This window comes from Sapajus apella, unplaced genomic scaffold, assembly GCF_009761245.1.
Source record: "Sapajus apella isolate SASKATOON/1434 unplaced genomic scaffold, GSC_monkey_1.0 scaffold33, whole genome shotgun sequence".
In the NCBI taxonomy this organism is placed as follows: Eukaryota; Metazoa; Chordata; class Mammalia; order Primates; family Cebidae; genus Sapajus; species Sapajus apella.
Genome location: NW_022436973.1, coordinates 10489700 through 10496562, shown reverse-complemented (window position 1 = coordinate 10496562; position 6863 = coordinate 10489700).

Below are 6863 nucleotides of genomic sequence, written 5' to 3'. Positions count from 1 at the left end.
TTTTGTATTTTTAGTAGAGGCGGGGTTTCCCCATGTTGGCCAGGCTGATCTTGAACTCCTGACCTCAAATGATCTACTCACCTCAGCCTTCCAAAGTGCTGGGATTATCGGCATGAGTCACCGCGCCCAGCCTCAGTCTACACTTTTTGACCCTTAAAATGTCTTTGATTTCATCCACCATCATGTAACTATGATGGTTATATTAACCATCATAGACCCATAACCACCAACCACCGAGGCCCAGAAGCTGCCCACTAGGCAAGGGTGTGGGGAGCATGTGAATACTTCCTGTTCCTGGTATATAAACATAAGCATCAAGGATCTCTTGACCTATCACATAGCAGCTGTCAGATTCCTGACTGGGAGGTAAGAATAATGTAAGGTCTAAGTTCTCCCAGTGACCAAGCTATTTCTATAGATATATAAACTTAAGATTTTGCCAGGCACGGTGGCTCACGCCTGTAATCCCAGCACTTTGGGAGGCTGAGGCGGGTGGATCACGAGGTCAAGAGATCGAGACCATCCTGGTCAACATGGTGAAACCCCGTCTCTACTAAAAATACAAAAAATCAGCTGGGCATGGTGGCACATGCCTGTAATCCCAGCTACTCAGGAGGCTGAGGCAGGAGAATTGCCTGAACCCAGGAGGCGGAGGCTGCGGTGAGCCGAGATCGCGCCATTGCACTCCAGCCTGGGTAACGAGAGTGAAACTCCGTCTCAAAAAAAAAAAAAGAAAAATATTTAAATGACCCGTTTTGGGGTTGAAAAAAGGAGAAAAGGAGTCTGGGTGTTCTTGCTGAAAATGAAAGGTAAGGAACCCACTTTGCAAATGAACGTGGCCTCTAATGGCACTACCATTAGGACTGAATACCTTACAATGGGGTTCTTTCACATACATGGGCTCTGCAAATTCCCACAGTTATTTTGGGAAGTAGGCATGGCCATTATTATTATTATTATTCCAATTTGACAAGGGAGGTTCTGGAGCTCCAAACTCCTTAGCATAGCACACACAGTGGGGGTGACCAGGAGATGGGGCCGAGTGGAGTGGGGATCTAGTCACAGCTCTGCCAGCTGTGGCTCTCAGGCAAACCACTTCACTTTTGTGAACCTCATTTTCCTTGACTGTAAGGAGGGGCACTAGATACTAGATGCTAGAGGTGGACTGGGTTTGCCTAAGTGGCTGGGATTTGGCAGACACTGAGGATGGAAGGAGAACATTCAGTTCTGCACCTGCCAAGAGCTGAGGCAGCCAGGAAAGCAGTGCAGCATATGCTTGTTAATAGTAATAATATATATTTCTTTTTTTTTTTTAAGAGATGGGTTTCTCCATGTTGGCCAGGCTGGTCTCAAACTCCTGACCTCAGGTGATCCACCCACCTCGGCCTCCCAAAGTGCTGGGATTACAGGCATGAGCCACCACACCTGGCCAATAATATATATTTCATTTAACCAGGATTTTTGTTTGTTTGTTTTTGAGACGGAGTCTCACTCTGTCACCCAGGCTGGAGTGCAGTGGCATGATCTTGATTCACTGCAACCTCCACCTCCCAGGTTCAAGCCATTCTTCTGCCTCAGCTCCCTGAATAGCTGGGATTACAGGTGCCTGCTACCACGCCTGGCTAATTTTTGTATTTTTATTTATTTATTTATTTATTTTTATTTATTTATTTTTGAGACGGAGTTTCACTCTTGTTACCCAGGCTGGAGTGCAATGGTGCGATCTCGGCTCACCGCAACCTCCGTCTCCTGGGTTCAGGCAATTCTCCTGCCTCAGCCTCCTGAGTAGCTGGGATTACAGGCATGTGCCACCATGCCCAGCTAATTTTTTGTATTTTTAATAGAGACGGGGTTTCACCATGTTGACCAGGATGGTCTCAATCTCTTGACCTCGTGATCCACCCGCCTCGGCCTCCCAAAGTGCTGGGATTACAGGCTTGAGCCACCGCGCTCGGCCTAATTTTTGTATTTTTAATAGAGACGGGATTTCACCATGTTGTCCAGGCTGGTCTCAAACTCCTGATGTCAGGTGATCCACCCACTTCAGCCTCCCAAAGTGCTGGGATTAGAGGCATCAGCCACTATACCTGGCCTTAACAAGCATTTTTATGATATTTTCCATGTGCTAGATACTGTTCAAAGTGCTTTACATGTATTAACTCATAATTCTCAGGACAACCCTAGGAAGTAGGTAAAATTATCTCCATTTTAAAGATGTACTTTGGTAGTCTGAGGCAGGTGCATCACTTCAGGTCATCAATTTGAGACCAACCTGGCCAACATGGCAAAATCCCATCTTCACTAAAAAGATGAAAAATAAGCTGGGCGTGCTGGCCCATGCCTGTAATTCCAGCTACGTGGGAGCTGAGGCAGAAGAATCACTTGAACCTGGGAGGTAGAGGGTGCAGTGAGCCAAGATCGCACCACTGCACTCCAGTCTGAGCAACAGAGAGAAACTCTGTCTCAAAAAAAATAACAAGGCTGGGCAAGGTGGCTCACGCCTGTAATCCCAGCATTTTGGGAGGCCGAGGTGGGTAGATCACCTGAGATCAGGAGTTTGAGACTAGCCTGACCAACATAGTGAAACCCCGTCTCTACTAAAAATATAAAAAATTAGCTGGGCGTGGTGGCGGGCGCCTGTAATCCCAGCTACTTGGGACACTGAGGCAGGAGAATCACTTGAACCTGGAAGGCAGAGTTTGCAGTGAGCTGAGATTGCACCATTGCACTCCAGCCTGGGCAGCAAGACCAAAACTCCATCTCAAAAAAAAAAAAAAAAACCCAAAAAACAAACAAACAAAAACAAAAAAGAAAAAATAAGAAATAAAAATAAGGATGAAGAAATTGTGGCATAGAGAGGTGGTATCAAATGCTCACAGAAATTTCTACCACACCTGAAGTGTATATTATGCAGCAGGAACTGTGCTAAGCCCTTTACATTTGTTACTAAAAATCTGTAGCTGCTCTAAGAGCTGAGAGGTGATGGTATAATTTAAAAGAAATGTAAGTAAACTGCAACATGGGTGTCAGCCCATTAGTGTGTTGATTTATTAGCGTGAGCAGCTAGGATGTATATATGTGTATGTACACATGTACCTATATACATGTTATTTTTATTATTTATTTATTTATTTATTTTTTTGAGACGGAGTTTCACTCTTGCTACCCAGGCTGGAGTGCAATGGCGCGATCTCGGCTCACCGCAACCTCCACCTCCTGGGTTCAGGCAATTCTCCTGCCTCAACCTCCTGAGTAGCTGGGATTACAGGCACGCACTACCATGCCCAGCTAATGTTTTTTGTATTTTTAGTAGAGACGGGGTTTCACCATGTTGACCAGTATGGTCTCGATCTCTTGACCTCGTGATCCACCCACCTCGGCCTCCCAAAGTGCTAGGATTACAGGCGTGAGCCACCGTGCCCGGCCCACATGTTATTTTATTTTATTTTAGAGATGCAGTCACACTGTGTTGCCCAGGCTGGTCTCAAACTCTTGGGCTCAAGTGATACTCCCACCTTGGGCTTTCAAAGTGCTGTGATTCCAGGCAGGAGTTACCGTGCCTGGACCTTAATTTTCTGAAGAATTAAATTTTATTTAATAGAATCTCTAATTTATAGAAGAGTTGTAAGACTAGTTCAAGGAACACCTGAATGTCCTTTTTATTTTATTTTATTTTTTATTTTATTTTTTTAGGTGGAGTCTTGCTCTGGTGCCCAGGATAGAGTGTAGTGGGGCGATCTCGGCTCACCACGACCTTCACCTCCTAGGTTCAAGGGATTCTCCTCCCTCAGCCTCCCGAGTAGCTAGAACTGCAGGTTCGTGCCACCATACTGGGCTAATTTTTGTATTTTTAGTAGAGATGGGGTTTCACCATGTTGGCCAGGGTGGTCTTTAACTCCTGACGCCAGGTGATTCACCTACTTCAGCCTCCCAAAATGCTGGGATTAGAGGCATGTGCCACTGTGCCCCAACTTTCTCTTTTTCTTCCTGGGTTTAGGTGGTCCCAGAAAATCCAGCTTTTTGGCATCTGAACTAGGCCTCCCAGGAGTTCCTAGTGGTGGCACCTCTGGCATCCTCTGCCAGATTTCAGGACACAGAGTTTAGCTGTGTGTTCCTAGCTTAGGGTTCAGACACAGAGGCCCAGGAGCCCTCCCCATAGACCTGTTTATAGATGTTGTTTTCTTTTCCATAAAGATATGCCCCAGATAGTGGAGGCAAGCTACAGGCCCTCTCCAGAGAACCCCTTCTTCCTGTACCAATGGACTGGAGCCAATTTGTATGTTTGTGTTAGTCTCTCCCCAGGCTCTTAGGTAGAATTTGATCCAGTAAGTTTAGATACTTTTGCAGCATCCAAAGAATTAACCATTTACTTATTTACTCACCTGGTGAGAGATACAGGGAGAAAGCTGTGGAGTAACTCAGGGAGCTGGAGCCCAGAAGGCAGGAAACCCATGCCCATTCATTCAACAAACTTGTATTTAGCTTCTTTTTATTTTATATATATATTTTTAAAATTTTTTTTTTTTTAAAGATGGGGTTTCACCATGTTGGTTAGGCTTGTCTTGAACTCCCGACCTCTGGTGATCCGCCCACCTTGGCCTCCAAAGTGCTTGGATTACAGGTGTGAGCCACCACGCCCGGCCTTGTATTGAGCTTTCTGATGCATCCCCCACCTATTGTAAGCACTTGGAGACACACACAGTTGTGGTTTCTGCTCCCATAGTGTATGTGTGGTGTGTGTGTGTGTGTGTGTGTGTGTGTAGAGGGATGTAAACAGGAAAACAAGAGATACACAAAACAATTTCAGATCGCTATAAATGCTAGGAACAGAATAAAATACGATAGGAGTGATGGACAGGGGAGACTTCAAGTGGGGTAATCAGTAAAAGCCTCTCTAGAAAGTAACCGTTTGGGAGAAAACTGAGGGGTAAGAAGCTGGTCCTGTGAAGATCTGGGCAAAGAATGTCCAGATGTAGGCAGGAAACAGTGAGGTCAAAGGCACCATCATAAGGAAATGCTTGGTCTATTGAGGAGCAGCAGAGAAGCTGGAGTGAAGTCAGAGAGGGATTAAGATAGGAAATACCTGGAAAGGTAAGCAGGGCAGGTTCCTATAGGGGCTTGTAGGGGACAAATCATTCATTTGTTCATTCATTCATTCAACACATATTTATTGAACATCTACTGAGATCATGTCCTTAGTTTACTGCATGGAGATAGACCATAAGCAGGTTAACAAGCAAATGTGTAAGTCCCAGTTCAGATAAATTTTAGGCAGTGTTGTTTTCCAGTGGTTCAATGGTCATCTCAGGATAGAGGTGGGGAGACCTGCTGAGTGTAGCTTCTCCCTCAGCCTGTCCATGCCTGCAAAGCCTGGAACCCAGGTGGCCAGAGAGACCCGCTGGTCTTCTTTCCCCACCCCTGGTCTCCCCTCCCTTCAAGATGGCTGACAAAGGCTGGACTGGGTGGAAGGAAGGGAGGGAGGGCAAGGCAGAGAGTCCAAAGCAGGATGACAGGCAGGGGCTCCACGGCCCCCCGGTGGCACTGCGGCTGGAAGTGGGGGTTAAAGCAGAGATTCCGGTGCTGTGTGACTCCAGTGGGGGCCCTGCCCTCTCTGAGCACCCACCTCCAGGCCTGTGTATTTCCGGGAGGGTTGAAGGCGCCCGGAGAAAAGAAGCCCCAGAAACGGTCGGTTTAGGATGTCTTACTCTCCTCCCGCTTAGGGCTTCTGATCCCCCAGATTGATATAACTGGCCCAAGGTTGGGGGGGCAGGAGGCCAGGGGGCGGAGCCCACGGAGAGGGGCGGAGGGGAGGCTCCGAGCGATTTCAAATTTCCCTCGTCCCCGGCCCCCCCAACCCCCGCGCCCGTGCTGGGATCTGAGTGGCTGCGGCGGGGGCGCCCCCGGGCGGGGGCGGGGCGAGGGCCGGGCCGGGGCTACAAGGGGAGTCGGCACCGCCCCCGCCCCACCCACTCCCGCTGCCCCGTCTGGCCCGCACCGCTAGCTCACAGCAGCCGCTCCCGGCTCGGCGGCCGCAGCCCGCGTGGACGCTCCGAGCGCCCCCCGACGGACGGGACCGGCTCCCTGGCGGGCGGGCGAGAGGGCGGCCGCGCCCGGACGGCAGCGCGGGGGTTAAGTGGCCCAAGTAAACCTAGTTCGGCGATCGGCGCCGGAGATTCGCGAGCCCAGCGCCCTGCGCGGCTGCCCGCCGGCCTCCAGCCAGCCCGCCCCAACCCGCGGCTCCGCCGCCCAGCCGCGCCCGAGCCAGCCCCGCGGCAGGTGAGCGCCCCGCGGCCCCGGGGAGGCTCGGCAGCCGGCGGCTTCGAGGGTTGCTGGGGGGAGGGGACGGCGGGGGGCTCCCACACTGCGGGGGACTGACCCTCTCTAGGGACCTCTCGAGGAGGGGCTCCCGCCAGGCTGGAGACCGGGCTGGGTTGGGGGGGGGGGGTAAGGAAACGTCCGGGACCCTGCTTGGTGCGGACTGGGGCCGCGGGTGGGAAGCGGGGACATACCTCTGACGGGGACCGGGGATACGAGAGGAAGGGACGCTTCTGCCTCTGGGAACCCAAAGAGGAGAGAAGCTCGCTCTCAGGGAGGGGGACGCGCTGGCCTCTCGGGGCCCAGACTCGAGGGGGAGAAGGTGTCCCACGGGAGCATGAGCCGGGGCTTTGGTCATGGGCAGGGAGTATACTCACCTGGCCTCCGCCTTGGGAGAGGTTAAGGGGCGGAAGAGGTGAGGAGGGGTTTCTGCCATGCAGGTGGGCGTCCGCTCCTTGCGACTAGGATGCGGGGGCTTCAGGCGAGGCGCTGTCCGTTCCCCCAACCTTAGCTTTAGGAAAGAGCCCGTGGGTGTGGGCTTACAGTGG